Genomic DNA, 17,860 nt, shown 5'->3' with positions numbered 1-17,860 from the left:
TAGAACTTATATACATGGCTGGTGAGAATATAATTTGATGCACTCACTTTGGAGAGCAATTTGGCAATTTCAAGTAAAATTAAAGATGACCTATCAATTTCATGTCAAGCAGATACCCTACAGAAACCCTGGTACATGCGTACAAGACCATATATGTTCGTAAAAATTGCAGACCAACTATTAATGTTCATGCGGAGGTTAAAAAAGATTAAACTGGCGTGCACACAGACATATGTGGGAATATTGTTCAGACATTAAATGAATATTTTAGATCTACATGCCTTCAAGAGGAATAAGTCTCAAAACACAGTGAGAAAACTAGTTGTAGGTTGACATGACCTACCCACAACAAGGATCCTATCCTTGGACGAGAGGCTTAGGGAAGAAGTCTCAGAAGTACGATACCATCCATGTAAAACTATTAAAACACACCAAAATACCAGCAGAGGTACATTAAAACAAAACTTGGAACAATACAAATCAACTTCAGAACAGTGGTTCCCGCTGGGAATGCAAAGTGGAAAATGGGAGCAGAAAGGGGGACCAAGAGGATTTCTAACTTGTCTGTAATATTTTATTTTTTTAAAAAAAGTCTGAACAAACATTGAAAGATGTTATTGTTAAATCTGGGTAAGGAATAGTTGTTACATTATTCACTATGCTTTTCTGTGTATTTGAAAAAAATCATAAGAAAAAAGGAATGCTAAATGATGTAATGCAAGAAGAAGGAACGAACAAAGGTCTTTCAAAAAAGGAGTGTTCATATCTTATGAAAATCAATCTGGTAGAGGGTTGGAGGGTAAGTGGGAAGCAGGTGACGAAGTGATGAAATCTATTGTTATTAAATTAGGTGGAGCACCTGTGCTTGACACTGTTTTTGCTTTTTTTTTTTTTTTTTTAATTCCTGGGATGTAAGGCTATGAAAGAATTATTGACAGAGGCAACAAACTGCACTTGTTAGAAAATATGGTAAAATATGGCTGCTATTTCTTTGCCACTGCTGCCACTGAGAGGAAAAGTCGAATTTCCCTTCCCCTAAATCTAGGTTAGCTTTAATGACTTACTTGATCAGTAGAATGTGGCAGAAGTGATGGACTCAGGCTTTCAATGCTAGGTCATAAGAAACCTTGGAGTTGGCACGTCGGCTCCTGAGGCACTTGCTCTGGGCCAAGTCAGCTGCTGGTAAGGAGTTCCGCTATTCTGAATCCATATTGTGAAGAAATCTAAGCTAGCTCCATGGAGAGGCTTTGTGAAGAGGTCAGGAGAGATGCCTAACCAGCTCCCAGATGATCCAGCCCTCCCAGCCCAGGTGCCAGACGTGTGACTGAAAACATAGTGATGACTCCGGCCTCAGCCACTATCTCACTGAGACCCTAAGCAAGAATTACCCAGAAACCCAGTCAACCCACAGAACCATGAGAGATATTAAATTGTTTTTAGGCCACTAGTTTTTGGAATGATTTACTTTGCAAACTTAGATAACTGGTGCATAAAGTAAGATCCAGTTTTAATTCCTTGAAACACAGAATTTGAGGTGTCCACAAGTCGTAGGAGTGGAAACATCCCACAGGCAGATGGACACGTAGTATTCAAACCTGAATGAGTCATTGTCACATTCATGAGTAAGTCACCTGCTTTGGTCAGTGTACCAGCCCCTGGGAACACAAAATCCAGCAAAGACAGCCCTGGACATCATGAAATTAGAGTCTGGGGATGCAAGGGGCAGACCTGTGTTCACATAGGTGGGCAAGCCCAAGGTACGAGTGTAGAAGATCAGAAAAGGAGCATATTAATGCCTTGGCAGGGTGGGGTGGAGGGGTACAGAAACTATTTTTCTGTAAAGTGGCTGCTTTAATAAGTTCTGAAGGAAAAATACTCAGTGTCAAACACAGGTGCTCCCTGAGGGAATAAAGACAACAGACAATATGATAGGGAGAAATATTCATAAGTGGCATCATTTCCAGGAATTTGAAGTCAATAACTAGGGAAATTGCATCGCCTTGTCAACTGCCCCATTAGGTTATTTATATATTAATTTCAGAAAGACACAGAAAACATCCTATTTCAAAAGCTATCAAAAGAAAATTAAAGCAAAATGCAAAATATGATATGCAAATCCATGCATTTACATGTTCATCTGGCATTTTTCAAAAGTCATAGTTCATCCTAAGCACACCTCCCAAAACCTCTTCCCCTCTGCTATCTCTATACCAGAAAAAGGCATGGTTTTTCTTTGAGGAAAACTCATATACAGTATTTTTATAGTTTATAAATTGCTTTTACATCATAACCACTCTATGAAGTAGACTCTGCTCTTCTCATTTTACAGATATTAACACTGAAATTCAGCAAGAATGAGTGACTCTATCAAGGCCACAAGCCGGTAAACAGCAGGATTTTGACTCAAATCAAATCATCTGCTCCTCTTTCATGGCTGCCCCTGCCTTCGAGGGGTTTCAATGGAGAAGGACTAAAGCACAAGCCTATGAGACTATAAGAAGCACATTAGAAAACTGTGAAAAGACAGGCATGAGAGTGGAAGCTCAAGGGGGAGGCAGGTTATTAGAGCCACCTTTGATAGCGGTGATTTTGAGCCAGACTTTGTGGACAGTGTTTTGATGGGGAAAGGGAAGAGAATGTAGGCTATGTGGGCAGCAGAGCAGCACTGGTTCAATGGGAGTGAACTACGGGGAAAAGCTCCTACATTTTCCTTTTTATACCAGTTGTTCTCACCTGGAGATTTTCCATTCCCAGTGGACATTTGGCAATGTCTGGAAATACTTTTGATTCTGCTGGGGTGTGGGGTGCCGCTGACATCTAGTGGGTAGAGGTCAACCCACTACTGTTGTTAGTGTGCTGCTAATAGGTTGTTAGATGCTGCTAAACATCCTGCAGTGCACAGAAGAGTTCCCCAAAATAAAGAATTGTGCAGCCCAAAGGTCAATAGTTGAGAAACTATATAGGTTGAAAAGCCTGGACCTACACATATTTAGCACATTGAATTAGGGTTCTCCAGTGAAACAAAATCAATAGGTACAGAAAGGCAATGCGTGAGTGGCAGAGAGAGAGAGAGAGAGTGTGTGTGTGTGTGTGTGTGTGTGTGTGTAGAGGAGGGGGGTGGAGAGGAGAGAAAGAGAGACTTCAAGAAATTGGCTCACATAATTATGAGGGTTGACAAGTCCCAAATTTGCGGAGTAGGCCAGCAAGCTGGAAATTCCAGCAGGAGTTGATGTTGCCGTCTTAAGTCTGGAAGCAGAATTTCTTCTCCCTCAGGGGACCTCAGTCTTTTTCCTTAAGGCCTTCAGCTGATTGAATGAGGCCCACATACATTACAGAGGGTAATCTACTGTACTTGAAATCTCCTGATTTAAATGTTAATCATATCTAAAAAACACCTTCATAGCAACATGGAAACTGGTGTTTGACTAAATAACTGGGCCCCATAGCCTAGCCAAAGGTTAAGCAACCTAACATATTATAAGCATTTAACTTTCAAAACCCTGTGAGGCAAATTTAATCCTTGTTTTAAAGATAAAGGAAATAAAACTCAAAGAATAAATTTTCCCAGAGTTGCACAGTTAATAATACTAACAGTTAACATATTTTCACCACTTACTTTGAGCAGTGCTGTGTTAACAGCTCTAGGTTGTTTATCTCATTTAATCCAACTCAGGTAGCTACTAGTATTTTTATCAGCTCCATTTGATAGATGAGAATGCTGAGGTACAGAAAGGCGATGTAAATTTTCCAGAGCCAAATGGTTTTTAAGCAAAAAAGCCAGGGTTTTGAGGCCAGGCAGTCTGGCTTCAGAGTCCATACCCTAATCCATGGTCCTCACACTGGAACAAGCTTCAGACAGTATTTTTATCAACTCCATTTTATAGATGAGAATGCTGAGGTACAGAAAGGTGATGTAAATTTTCCAGAGCCAAACAGTTTTTAAGCAACAGAGCCAGGGTTTCGAAGCCAGGCAGTCTGGCTTCAGAGTCCATACCCTAACCTGTGATCCTCACACTGAAACAAGCCTCAGAATCGCCAGGAGGGCTAGACTGAAACACAGATGGCTGGGCCACAGCCCCAGAGACTCTGAATCAGTAGGTCATGGTGAGCCTAAGGATTTGCATATCAAACAACGTTCCAGGTGATGCTAATACGGAAGGGCTGAGGACCACACTTTGAGGACCACTCCTCTAAACCACTGTGCTGCCCTCTGCTGAGGAGGGGGACTGAGTTCATGCAATCCTCAAAAATTCACTGAGCCCCCTGCTATATACCAGGTGTTGGAGATAAAATGACAAGGCAGTCATGGTCCTTTCCCTCATGAACTTTTCCAGGGCCAGGAGGTTAAATTTTTGTCAACAGAAAGAGATCTGGCTTTAATAGAGAACCTCACTAAGGGCTACAGGTGCTCCCAGCAGGGGCCCCTTCCCTGGGTATGGGACCAGGAAAGATGCCTCAGAAAAAGCAAATGACTAAGCTGAGGAGAAGACTTGAAGGAGAAGCAGAAATTAAACAGGTGATTGTAATGAGGTGAGGAAGTATGTCCAAGGCAGGAAGATCAGCATGTACCTGGAAAGGCCCAGAGGGAACAGAAGAGCTTAAGCAGTTCAGCAAGCTAAGTCACAATAGGTTGCCTGTGTCTCCCTGGCACATCATCATACAATCTGCATAATACGTTTTCTGTGCTCCATTTTCCTCATCTGTATACTAGGGATGAAAATACCATATTTCCTGAATTCAGAGTGAACATTTCCACTCCACCCCTATTTTAACATGCATGAAATCAGGATGTGTGTTACTAGAGATTTGTACACTTCCTGCTGCTTTTTTTTTTTTTTTTTTTTACATTTCCTGCTGTGTTTTTCCCCTCTTTATTGAAAGCTATTAGTCAACTGATGATTTCTCAGAATTAAGAAAAGATGGAGTCATTTTGCCTTACCTATCTCCTAGGGCAAAGAGAATAAGGGGCTATCAAATGAGATTGAGGCCCAGAGTGGCTCTCAGCCCAGGCTGCACCTTGGCATCACCTGGGGATGTTGCCCATGCTGGAGTGCAGTGGCGGCACGATCTCGGCTCACTGCAAGCTCCGGCTCCCGGGTTCACGTCATTCTCATGCCTCAGCCTCCCGAGTTGCTGGGACTACAGGTGCCCACCACGCCTGGCTAATTTTTTATAGTTTTAGGAGAGACGGGGTTTAGCACCGTGTTAGCCAGGATGGTTTACGATCTTCCGACCTTGTGATCCACTGGCCTAAGGCCTCCCAAAGTGCTGGGATTATAGGCGTGAGCCACTGCTCCCAGCTTACCTGGGGAGCTTTTTAAGTCTATCAGTGCCTCAGTCCCATCCCCAGTGATTCTAATTTTATTGATCTGAAATAGGAACCTGGTGGGTAATTATTCAAACCCAGGTGATTTTAATGTGCATCTGAACCTAAGAACCAATACCACCTGATTCTACCCCAGGAGTCAGAAAACTATGGTGTGTGAGCCAAAATGATGCTCTGCTTTGCTAAAGCTTTACCGGAACACACCCATACCCATTCACTTATGTACTATCTACGACTGCGTTTACACTACAATGGCACAGCTGAGTAGTTGCAACAGAGACAGTATGACCTGCAAAGTCTAAAATGTTTATTATCTCACTCTTTATAGAAAAACTTTGCAACCCTTGCCCTATTCCATTGCTACTTAAAGAGTGGTCCTCAGATCAGCATGATCAGCATCACTGGGGGTCAGAAATGCAGGATCACCTGTCCTACTGAATTAGAATAACAATTTAACAAGGTCCCCAGGTGATCCGCATGCCCATCAAAGTTTGAAAAGCCCTGCTCCATGCCCACTGCCACCCTCTCTGGCAACCTTTTTGTTCCTCTTTCCTTGTTCCTGCTCAGTCCTTGTCTCCAAGTCTTCATTGCAATGCTGCTGCCTCAAGGAGGTCCTTTCCTTCTGTCCTTATTAACTTAGGTTCCCTCTGAGATTTTTCACTCATAGCATCTTATTATTTTTCATAGCATATCTCAAATCTATGATTAAGCTTTCATCTGAGTGTTTATCTCTTCAATGTCTGTCTCCTGGAAACCTCATAAGGGTTTGGGTCTCAGAGCATCAGAAACAGCTCTGAAAAACGTAAAAGCACACCAGGTGTTGCTTCCAAGAGGAGGGCAACAAAAACAACAACAACAACAAAAAAGGAAAAGTAACATTGGAAGCAACTTGATGGGAAACAACAGATAAAGTTACTATGCTGACCATGGGGGATGCAGCCTAGAAGGTCCCAGATGATAAGCAGCTAGGTCAGGTTTAATTTCCTCTTTTTGTATTCTGGGGTAAATGATAAGTATTCAATCACACCGAAACTATGAAGTGCTTTGGTAAACCTCTGCAGAGCAAGGATCCAATTTTACCAGCTGTTCATTAAATGAAATATCCATATATATGTATCAGCAATTTAATTAGAAAGGCAGAGTGCCAAGGATGTGATCATTGCTTGGGAAAGTTACATTTCAGGCAGGCTTTGTCTTCCAAGAGAACAGAGGAGACTCTTAATTGTATTCTATTCTCCTTTCCCTCTTAATCACAGCTTGCCTCCACTGATTTTCTTCAAAATGCCCTTGGCAGGGGGCGCTGAACATTTTTGAATGGCTACCTTCTTATATAAAGATTAAGCACACCAGCTGCTCTTGCCTAAAGACCTATAGTGTCTTTCAAAACAGGACACAAATCAGATGGCTTAGGCTGACCTCTTTTGGGTCCTAATCATAACACTTACCAATAGTGAGTTAAGATTAGTTATCTTTACTGGAGAAGAAAACAAGGTCAAAGAAGAGAAAAAAGTGTCATAGACTCGAGGTGCCTCAACAGAGCCTCAAAGGTGATTAGAATAACTCTTGACTGTCATTGGTGAGTGCCAGGCTAAACAGACTAGTTATCCATTAGGAGTTTTTGAAACATTTTGGCAACCCTTCCCTCCCTGCAGTAAAAGAGTATGAGGTTCACAGTGGCTCTACTGCAAGAGGAAAAGTAGCCTAAAAGAGGAATGTAGAGACAGGGGTTCTAGTCTGAGCTGAGAGGCCTAAGGCCATTTCCTTAACTTAAACTCTTGGAGACCCATTTTCCTTATCTATAGAAGAAGATTGTTTTAGTTTATGTATTTATCCATTCACTTATTCATGCCTTCATTCAAGTAATATTTATTAAGCATCTATCACCTGGTAGGCAGTCAGGCAGTAGGTATGCAATGAAAAGTAAAAACAGACATTTTTTTAATCTCATGGAGCATATAGTCCTTTGAAACTATAAGGTACTGATTAAAGAATTACATGAATAAGTGTAAAGTTACAACTGTGATACATGTAAAAAAGAGGTTTCTCTGAAACTCCTGAGCCAATCCATCAGCAAGTCTTGTCAACAGTACTTCAAAACATGTTTTAAATCTAACCACTTTGCACCAGCTGCAAACCACATCACTGCCACCATCACTTCTTGGCTGAACTACTGCACTAACAGTACCTGACCCTTGTCCTTCTTCATAGATCCTTCACACAGCAATCAGAGGGATCTTTGAAGATCATAAATTAGATTGGTGCACCTATGTTCAAAATCTCTAGTGACTTTTCATCACACTTAGGCTAAATTCCAATTCCTTACACCAGTCCATAAGGCTCTTAATAATGTGAGCCATGCCCATGTGATCTTTGATCTCATCTTTACTCTCCTCATTCCCTCCACTCCAGCCACTATGGTCTCCTTGCATTTCATCAACAAGCCAAAGTTGTTCCTGCTTGGAAGTGTCCCCCTACCCGACTTCACAAAGAGGGACTCATATTTTCCTCCCATATTCACTCAGATCTCTGCTCAAATGTCACCTCCCCAGAGAATCCTCCCTGACCATCCCATCCAAAATTACCTCCCATCTTCTTTATAGTCAGTCATTAGCTCCACAATTAATTTCTTAATTAAGGTAGCATGGAATACTACCTATAAGTCATTTATTGACTTCTCTATTGTTTATATCCTCCTTGGAGCAGGGACTTTGTCTTGTTTTCCAGAACCTAGAATAGGATTTGTACATAAAAAAATGCTTAATACCTATTTGTTGAATTATTATACACTGTGATGACATATATCACTACATAATAAGGAGAACTGATTAACTTGGAAAGTCCAGGGAAGGCTTCTTTGAGGGAATGCTGTTTGAGCTAATGATGAAGGAATGGTGAGAGTTAACTAGCCCAGGAGGAATGTGATGTTCCAGGAAGGGAGGATAGCTGATGCAAAGTTCTCGTGGCAAGAAGGAGAATGGCGTGGTCAAGGAAGCAAAGGAAGTCTAGTATAAATAGAACACAGGGAGAGAAGGGGAGCATGGCACTGAATGAGACTGGAAGAGAGGAAGCGTCCAGGCCATTCACAGCTTTGCAGGACCTACTCATGATTTCTGTCGTTTTCCCAAGATCGACAAGAATTCATGAAAAGATTTTAATTGTGGGAGAGCGTAGAGGAAGAACCAATCACTTTTGCTTAAAAATACTTGAAACAATTTGTAAGATCCATTTCTGCTCTGAAATTCTAGGATTCTATAAAAAGTCAAACAGCAAAAAAAGGAGAATGGACTTTTGAAACTATTTACCAAAGTCAATTTCAATGACAGAGATCCAAGCCACTGAGTGACTTCTCAAACATCGCCATTTTGAGACTTTATGTTCACAATGTTAGCAGTCTCCCTTTTTTCCCTCTTCTAAAAAATACTGAGTCAAAATTTCCTTTTACCATGAAAAATACAACTTTTGAACTGTTATTCTGAGCATCCAGGGATCTAAATTTTATCCACGTTAGAAGTTTCTAGGCTTTTGAAGCACACATTTTCCAGATTACCTGGCAGAATATACAGATAGCAGTATCAAGGCCTGAATTTTAACCACATCCAGAATTCAAATCTCTTTCATTGGCCAGCTGTGATCTTGAGCAATTGATGAACCTTGAAATCCTGGACTCTCATTTATGAAAGCAGGATAATGGGTTGTTGTAAGGATTAAATGTGATAATGTATATAATATGTTTAATAAGTGCTGAGTTCATTGATGTAGAAAACTCTGGATTGGAGTATTCAAAGACCCACCTTGTGAAGAGCTGAAGCCATTCATCTCTTTTTCCCTAGGGTATTTCTATCCCAGCCCAAAATTGCTTAGTGGCTGCAGTTAGTGGCATGGCTTCAGCTCTGCATCCACAGTGCATATCTCCTTTCTCAAGGGGGAGTTTAGCAGGGATGGAAGGCATGGAATCATGCAATCGGTGCCCAGCACACTGCCCAACTTAACAACTTTTGCTACTGCTGATTGAGATGACATAGGAACATCTATTGCCTAATTGCTGCTTTCTCCATGAAGAAATTTAAAGACTTGATAGAGCACTGAGAAATAAAATAAACAGACAAATAAAGTCCTTCATGCTTTTGGAAGTAAAAAGGCAACTACTTAAAGAATTTTGCAGCTACGAATACATATTTATGAATTTCTCTATTCAAGCCTATCCAAGAAAATGAGGTGGAACTCCAACATAGAAAACACCATTAACCACCATTTTGCCTATTTTTCTGAGTATACTGACTGTTACTTACAAGTGACTATGTATTCCCAAATTGTTAGGATATATAGAAAAAAAGGAATTTATACACTTTGTATGTTTCGGGTGGGGCAGGGCACCTCTGGCCCAGTGAACTTGAAAACCGTTTTGCTATGGACTATTAGGTAAGTGCATCAAAGCAGTAACTTACTAAATACCCAAAAGCCCTTAAAATGTGCAGACAGCTCCCTGAGGTGCTATTATCCCAATTTCCACCCCAATTATGTACTTAATTCACCTCTCTACTAAAAGCTAAGAAATTCTCTGCCTTCATCATTCACCAGTGCAAGCCCAGGAACTTGTTTAGTGCTTGCCTCTACCCAGTTACATTGCCTGTAAATGTACATCTAGGTTCCTGAGCATTTTGATGACAGTTCCCTGGAGGCTCAAAGATTAGGTGCTTAATGGTGCCATTTCAGACTGATGACAGTAATCATGGAGAAGGGGGAAAAAAAAAACCAAGGAGGAGCGGGGAATAACTAATTAAGGCAGAACTCTTGAAAAAAAAATCTCAGTTTAGAAATTGGATTCATGGCATTAATCCAGGAAATGCAGATATTGAAACTCAAGGAGAAAGACTGGAAGAAACTGTGAGGGAATTAGATGCCATTATATGTTGTTATATCATTTGTATTTCCAAAAACACACCTCTTGAAAGGTTTTAAAAGACCTTTTAGCTTTTAGCTAAATGATACTTTCCTCCCTCTGGGTTCCTCCCAGAGCTGCTACATCAAAGTGCCCCTTTAACTTACACCTTCCAGGATGTAGCCTTTACTGTCTCAAAACATCATGAGGCAAGACAAGCCTAGTTCTACCTTGCTGAATCCAAAATAACTTCTATTTATTGAGCACCAACTTAGGTGTCAGGAACCCCAGATCCACAATTTCATCAACTCCTCTCAAACACCCTGTGCTTGAATATTATTTCCACTTTGATGAGAAAACTGAAGTTCAGATAAGTTAGGTGACTTGCCCATGATCATCATCTAGTAAGGAACCTGATTTCAGCTCATTATTCATACAACAGATACTTCAGTAGCTAGCACTGAAGGCAGTCTGGTGAACATGAAAGACTAAGAAATAGAGCTTTTAGTGGGAGAGCGATATGGCTAAGGAAGCCCAGGCTATTGTGGGGATCCAGGGAAGGGCACGTTTCCTAGTAAGGGGGTCCAGTAATGCTTTTTCTCAAGGAATGAACATAGTAGCTAAGTTCTAAAGGGAGAGAAGCAGTTAGCCAGGTTGAGAGTCTGGAGAATATGGTTTTAGGTAGAAGAAATTCCAAAATGCAAATGGCAGGAGGTGAGAGAGAGCAAGGTCTCCCTAAAGAACTAGAGGACTTGGAGTAGTGGGAACAAAATAAGAAGGCATGATGCAGAAGTGGCTAAGGTGGAGTGGTGGGAGGATTTTCAACCAGGATAAGGATTTTGGATTTTATCTAAAGCCATTGGAGCATTTTAACCAGAGAAAAGTGTGAGCAGATGTTTTCAGGCTGGAGTGTGGAAAATGCTAGAACAGGGGCATGACTAGATGCAGGGAGGGACACTAGGAGGCTGGTGTTGAGTGAAATAGATGACGGTGTTTTGGAAATGCAGTGATGACAAGGAGAATGGAGAGAAGTTTGTAGAGATTGTTAGGAAATTAAATTTGTAAGACTTGGAGACTGATTAGATGGGATTGTTGATGAAGAGAGAAGGACAGATCCTCAAGGCTACTTCGAAGTTTTCTGATGGGGCCACCGGGTTGTGCCATTCACAGGAAGAGGGGAGAGTTTAGGGGAAGAGAACGAGTACCATTTGGGACCTGTTGGATTTGTGGTGCAAATAAATCTTCAAGTGCCTTGTGGGCAGTTAGATATCTGGGACTGGAGTTCTTAGCAGAGGTCTGGCCTGGCGATATGGATTAGAAAATCACTGATAAATAAATGGTGACCCAACCTGTGAAGGGGATGGGAACACCCAGCAGGAAAATAAAGGGCCCAGCCTTATCTTCACTGAGCATGTGTTTGAACCACTTTCCAGAACCTCTTTACATAACATGAGCAGAATGTGTTCTTTGTGATATTTCTCTAATTATGGGATCACACCAAACCCTCATTGTTCTGGAGTCACACCAAATCTTCACTGATATCTCCCTCCATGTCCCATGACAGTTTCCAAGAAGGTGATGAGAATTTAGGATCCATTTATGACCAATAAGATACAAGTGAAACAAGACACCAAGACACCAATGAAACAGTATTAGCTACAGACAAAATTCTGTTCTCCACTGTGGAAAGCAAGAATTCCATTCATGATTTACTTTTTGGCTAGAATGGCATCTATAGTCCACTTGGCTAAGTGTAAGCTATACTTAGTTTACTGCAGTATAACCTATACTGCATTTACTGAAATAGCCAAAAAGTTTAAGGTAGACTGGGTTCTCCCAAAAGCAGACCCTGGACAAGAATTCATACAATTAGTTTATTTGGGAGGTGACTCCTGGTAAAGGAGTGGAGAAGTGAGACAGAGAAGGGAAAAAAGTCAATGTTAATGAGCAGGTAGGTTACCGCTATGAGCAGCTGGAGCTCGGTTCCATTGGGTACCTCTGGAGGAATGTATGGTTCATACCTCAAAAGTTGCCTCACCTAAGATGTGAGAAAGTGGGGTATTTACTCACGTTTACACACATTTACTCACATTTACACACATTTATTGGGTAAGGTATTGCTCCAGGGGTGTTTACTCCCAGGCACTTCTGGCCTACCCCACGTGGGTCAGGCAGGCTCGCAAGGCCCGATAAAGCCCTCAGATAGAGTCACAGTGCTTGAAGTAAGAAGCCTCCAGCATGCACTGAAAGAATGAACACAGTGGGAAAATATGGGCGGGGCCCTCACATCATCTGTAGCCAGCAGAGAGGAGAAAAGCCTGGACATTGAGGGAATCTGCTACAGTGTATAATGTCATCTTCTTCACATTAAAGTTTCTAGCTGTCCCAGAGAAAATGTGAAAGTAAACAAGATTATAAAGTTAACTGCACATGCTGGCTTAGGATGAGGTAGGGGTATGAAAATATGGTACACAGACCATTTGACATACTGTGGGATTGTTTTATAACAAACTGTAATAGCCAAATATGACTGTGACTTGCTTATGATCTTCAAAGTTCTATTGTATTTGGAAGCATATAATGGAGAATTTTAGTCAGAATTTCTTACCAAACATTAATCAAGTTGTTTTTAACGGACTAAATAAGTGATTAGCTTATGGTTTTTCAAGCCAACACAAATGCCTTTGCCAACTAACTCTGGCAAAATCTTTCCCCTCTAAAGTGTAGGATACAGTACTTAGAGCAATACAAAAATATTTTAGAGTCGAATCAATGTTCACGTCCTTAACTGTAAATGGTTTTAAAATGGTTACATGTATATTTATTTGTGCTTTGTGACTTAAGGAGAATATTGAGCTTTACATTTGCAAGACTAAATTGGTTTGTATATTCTATTCTTCTTCCCTCCCCTCTACCAGTTGAGCATTTGGGGAAAAATTTTCTCATCATTCCAAAATTAAATGAGTACATCTCCTTAGATTTGTTCTTCGGGACTGTTAAATGTATTAGTTTTTAGGGTTATGTCAGTAAATCAAAATAGCTCATAAAGATAAGATTTAGAGTCAGTAATGATAGACCAGGTGTTTTAGTAAGACTGAACTTCAGAAGTAGAGACACAAAGATGATACTGCCTCCTTTATCTTGTCCCGAGATTTTTCACGTTAGGAATTTTCCCTGAGATTTTGCATGTTACTGGATTTTCTAAGTGCAACTGCTACAGCTTTACATGAGACGCATAATTTAGCCAGAATTTTGAAATTTTAAGTCCTTCACTTACCAAATATTACTGAATACCTACTAAGTGCTAGGTATTGTGAGAAGCATTAGGGATACAAGAGACACAAAAGATCTTTTCTTCTGCACATGACTTATGTTAGCTAATGGTATCTATTTTTATGTGGTAATCTCCTCTAAATTTCCATGCCAAGGCCTTGGGGTCACCTCAAGAAAAAACCAGTTTTGGAAGGAGGGTGAGGAAACAGAAGAGGAAGTGAGAATAAGACTCAGTTATTTGTTCATTTAGAAAGTTTGGCCTTTAGTCACTGTTTGTTTTGTAAAGGATCATTTATGCCTTTTAAATTCCTTTGAAAAACTTAGCGTTGCTTTTGGTAACTGCTTTAAAATTCAGAAAATCTAAATATAATACTCTTCTGCTGAAAGTAGAAAGACATTTTTATTATTGCAAAAGCATTAGCTAAAGAAATTAAAACATTGAGTGCACTTTTAAAAGCCTCCTACCTGCATGCATAATTTGACCCTCACAGAAAGGTCTCCTCAAATGCTAAAGCCTAAGATATGAAGAAATCTGTAGTAAAAGCAAAACAGCCACAATCCTCAAACATCTCTTCCAGGATAGCAGCATGCCAGAGTGACAGGCCCTAAATGATCTCCATGATCTCTAGAAACTGGAACACTTCCAAGGAGATTACAATGTTTGGTGGATCATTCGTTTCTGTTAATCATGTATTACACTCCATGGAAACAAAGTGTTTGAGTGAGGTCAGAACACAGGATAAAATTGGGCTCAATATTAACTAAATTATTGGAAACAATTCTATTTGCCTGATTTAATGATGATGATGGCTTTACCACCGCCATCGCCATCACCGTTGTCCTCATTTATTGAGCACTTGTGCTTGGCGTTTCACAAAGATCTTGTTTTCTTCCCATACACCCCTGTGAGGTAGGTAGATATCACTGCCCTATGTGACAGGTGACAAGAATAAGACTCAGAGAGATAACTGCATTGTTTGAGTTTGTCTATAACTTGAATCTAGACCTGTTGGAGAGCAAAGCTAATCCACCTTCTACTTTAAATAATGACAATAAGGTCAGGAAAGGAAAAAAATAATTTTGGCCAACAATCACCCCGGAAAAGTGATATTCATGAATCTTTTAGAAGCATAAGAAGAAGCATAGAAAATCTAATCTTCCTACTTCTTTCTTAGGACTGTAGGAATGAGTGTTCTTAGATTACAACACATAATCATTAGTCTGGATCACTTTTATATATTTGCAGGGGGTCCAGCTCACAAACCCATATTTTTGAGAAATTCCAGGGCCAGCGGATATTTACTGACAGAGAAGTTCTTTTTAGTCATTTTTAAGACCATTATATTAGTGGGACTTTATAGTGTACTAAGTATAGAGATTACTAAATAATGCACCAATTTTTATTCATAATTTTTACAACCTGATCTTCATTTCGTGACTTAATTAGATGCTCTTGGTACTGTCTATACAGATAAATAAATATTTTCTGCAAAATATTCAAAATACCGAAACTTTCTGAAATTCAGACTATCTGAAGGGAATGGAAAAACCGAAAATTGCAAGTATTTTATATTCAACAATAGTATTTCCGGAGAATTGGTTCACAAAAAATTTAGCAAAATTAAATTTTTTTAATTACTAAAATATAAAAGCCAAAGGTGATTCTCCAATGAAGGCTTAACCTAACATCTTTCATGAGCATTATAAAATTTGATTTCACGTGGCACAACATCCAAAACACACTTCTTTTGAGGCACGGTATTTTTTTTTTTTCTCCTTCTTTTTCTCTCCTCTGCACTTCTAATATTTTGGAATAAAATGAGGGAGAAATTGCTGTAATCCCAGCACTTTGGGAGGCTGAGGCGGGCGGATCACCTAAGGTCAAGAGTTCGAGACCAACCTGACCAAAATGGAGAAACCCCGTCTCTACTAAAAATACAAAATTAGCCGGGCGTGGTGGCTTATGCCTGTAATCCCAGCTACTCGGGAGGCTGAGGCAGGAGAATCGCTTGAACCCGGGAGGCGGAGGTTGCGATGAGCTGAGATGGCACCATTGCACTCTAGCCCGGGCAACAAGAGCGAAACTCCGTCTCAAAAAAAGGGAGAAATTAATTGACAACTTCTTTTATAAAGACAAGAACTACTAAGGCTGTGTATTTTAAAGAACATTATTTAGAAGTTTCAGGATTTTTATGTAAGTGACTTCCTCTATGAAGACACTGAACAATAAATTTAACATTGAACATTTTATATTAAAAATACTACTCATTAAATAGATTAGTTTAGAAAAAGTAACATGACTGCTGAATTCTGTAACTATAGAATTCTTAACAGAAGACTTCTGATATCCTTCCTGCCACAAGTGTTAGGATTTTTACTGTCTCAGATATTCCTAATCACCGTCACCACCCCTCTCTCCTATCACCCCCACACCCATCCACTGGCAAAGGTCCTCTTTAAATATATCCATAGAGTAGACTTTTAACAAGAGGAATGAGAAATCCTTGTCACAAAAGGACAAAAAAGAAAAGAAAATCACTTCCTAGTTTTAACATTTTTTTTCCTCTTCCAGCCTGCCTCCTCTCCTCTTCAAAATTACTTGCACGGTTGATACTGAGCCAGGTAGTTGGGGTTCCGCTCAGAGCAGAATGTTTCTGGGAATTGAGAAAAGGGTGCATTTTCTCTGCTTTCCTTCCTCCCCTCAGACAGCAGTAAAAGTCCAACCCTCTTTAATAAATTTGTGTGAAGTGCGAGAACAAAAGTACAGGCTGGGAATGTACAGGCTTGGGAGTCACTTTTCCTGACTCACCCTGATTAACTCCATTCATTTGTTTCCGTGAGTGGTCCACTCTAAATGCCACTCGCCAGACCCTGTGCTGTGAGGCACAGTGTTGGGTGACGCACCTCTCAGGAGGCGCCCTGGTGCGCGGTGGGAGACGCGGAGATGGGAGCAGAGAATGACAAGAGTGTGCTGTAGGTTCTTCAACAGTCAGATGCGAAAAATTAAAAGAAAGACGAGGTGAGGGCAGCTACTCTTGTTTGGAGGAGGAGAAAAGCCAAAGGAGGAGATTTTGAGCTTCTGAAATTCACTTATTTCTTTCCACCGCAGTCTTTCTCATGCAGCCTCCTCTATTCTGGCCGGTCCCTCCCATCCAACTACTGATCACTTGTAAACCTAGTTCTGGCTCTTGCTGTCCCAGCGTTGGCTCCTGGACTTACCTTGGGGAAGCTTCTATGCAGCCCCCAGCCCCGCACTTCCAAAGCCCGGGGCCGATTTCCTCTGGACGCGCACTGTGCGGGCAGAGCGCACCGCCAGGAGCACTGAGTTTGGTGCCGCCTGCCGCGCGCGGGGAGACCGTGGAGACCTCGGAACCGTGGAACAGACAGGCAGCGGCATGGGCAGCCTCTTGACTCCGGTGTCCCGCAGGCAAGCGGGTGGCAGCTCCCACGCCCCTCGACGACATATAAACGCTTCTCCCCGCCCCGGGCCCGACCCTTCCCCGCCCCGGCGGCCCCGGGCCCAGCGCACGTCCCCCGGGAGGGGGGAGCAGCCTTAGGGAGGTGACGGAAGCGGGACTGGAGACATTATGAGGGCTGTTACTGCTCCACCGGCTTCTCCCCTCTTGAAACTCCTACCCTAAGGTCCCGACCGTGGGAGAAAAGAAAGAGGGGAAGTTGGGGCTTTCATGGTATGCGCCTTCTCTGCACCCCAAAGATAGGCAGGGCGTGCAGATCCGGGGCGCACTGAAGGCAGTAGCTCTGCTCCACTGTTGGAACTATTGTTCTTTGGCGGCTTTGCCTGTATTCTGGGGTCTCCTGGCAGAAGGCAGGATCTAGCAAGGGAGCCAGAGAGAGTCTTTGGGTGGTAGGAACTCCTCCCTTTTCCGTGGGAACGAAGACCGTGAGATTAAGGTCCAGAGCCACCACCTCATCCCACCCTCCACACCCCCCTACCTCCCCAGTTTCCCTACACTCTGGTCCGAATTCAGGAGTCCCAAGGAGAATATCCTTGACTCTTTGTCTACTGACCTTTTTCTCTTCTCGCTATCTGTCCATTCACTCATCTATCTATTTTTTGTTGTTGTTGATTCCACAAATATTTGAGCACCTACTATGCACTACTATCAGATGCTTGGGGTAAAGAAAAAACAGCAAAGTCGGGACCTTAGCTCACAGTTTGGTTAGGGAGATAGACACGGAAACAAAAAGCAGTGTGGCAATTGCTGAATGGGGAAATGATGCCATAGGAACCCAGAAGAGGGGATCCCAACTCAACCTTGGAAGGCCAAAAGAAGCTTCTCTGAGGTAATTGAGTCCAAACTGAAATCCAAAGATGGAGCTAGACAGAAAAGCATGGAAAAGAGGGTCTCAGGCAAATGGAA

General features: G+C 41.6%; 1 protein-coding gene across 1 annotated transcript in view; it reads right to left on the bottom strand.

Annotated features, from left to right (window-relative positions):
- Window positions 1-16,724, bottom strand: part of COL6A6 (collagen type VI alpha 6 chain) — a 167,624-nt gene extending 150,900 nt beyond the window's left edge. The window contains exon 1 of the mRNA XM_054483246.2: window positions 16,698-16,724. The gene's annotated coding sequence lies outside the window, so the exon portion shown is untranslated. The remainder of the gene's footprint in view (window positions 1-16,697) is intronic.
- Between the last annotated feature and the right edge of the window lie 1,136 nt (window positions 16,725-17,860).

This window comes from Pongo pygmaeus, chromosome 2 (genome assembly GCF_028885625.2).
Source record: "Pongo pygmaeus isolate AG05252 chromosome 2, NHGRI_mPonPyg2-v2.0_pri, whole genome shotgun sequence".
NCBI lineage: Eukaryota > Metazoa > Chordata > Mammalia > Primates > Hominidae > Pongo > Pongo pygmaeus.
The sequence above is the reverse complement of the archived record's forward strand: the minus strand, read 5'-3'. Positions and strand labels throughout refer to the sequence as shown.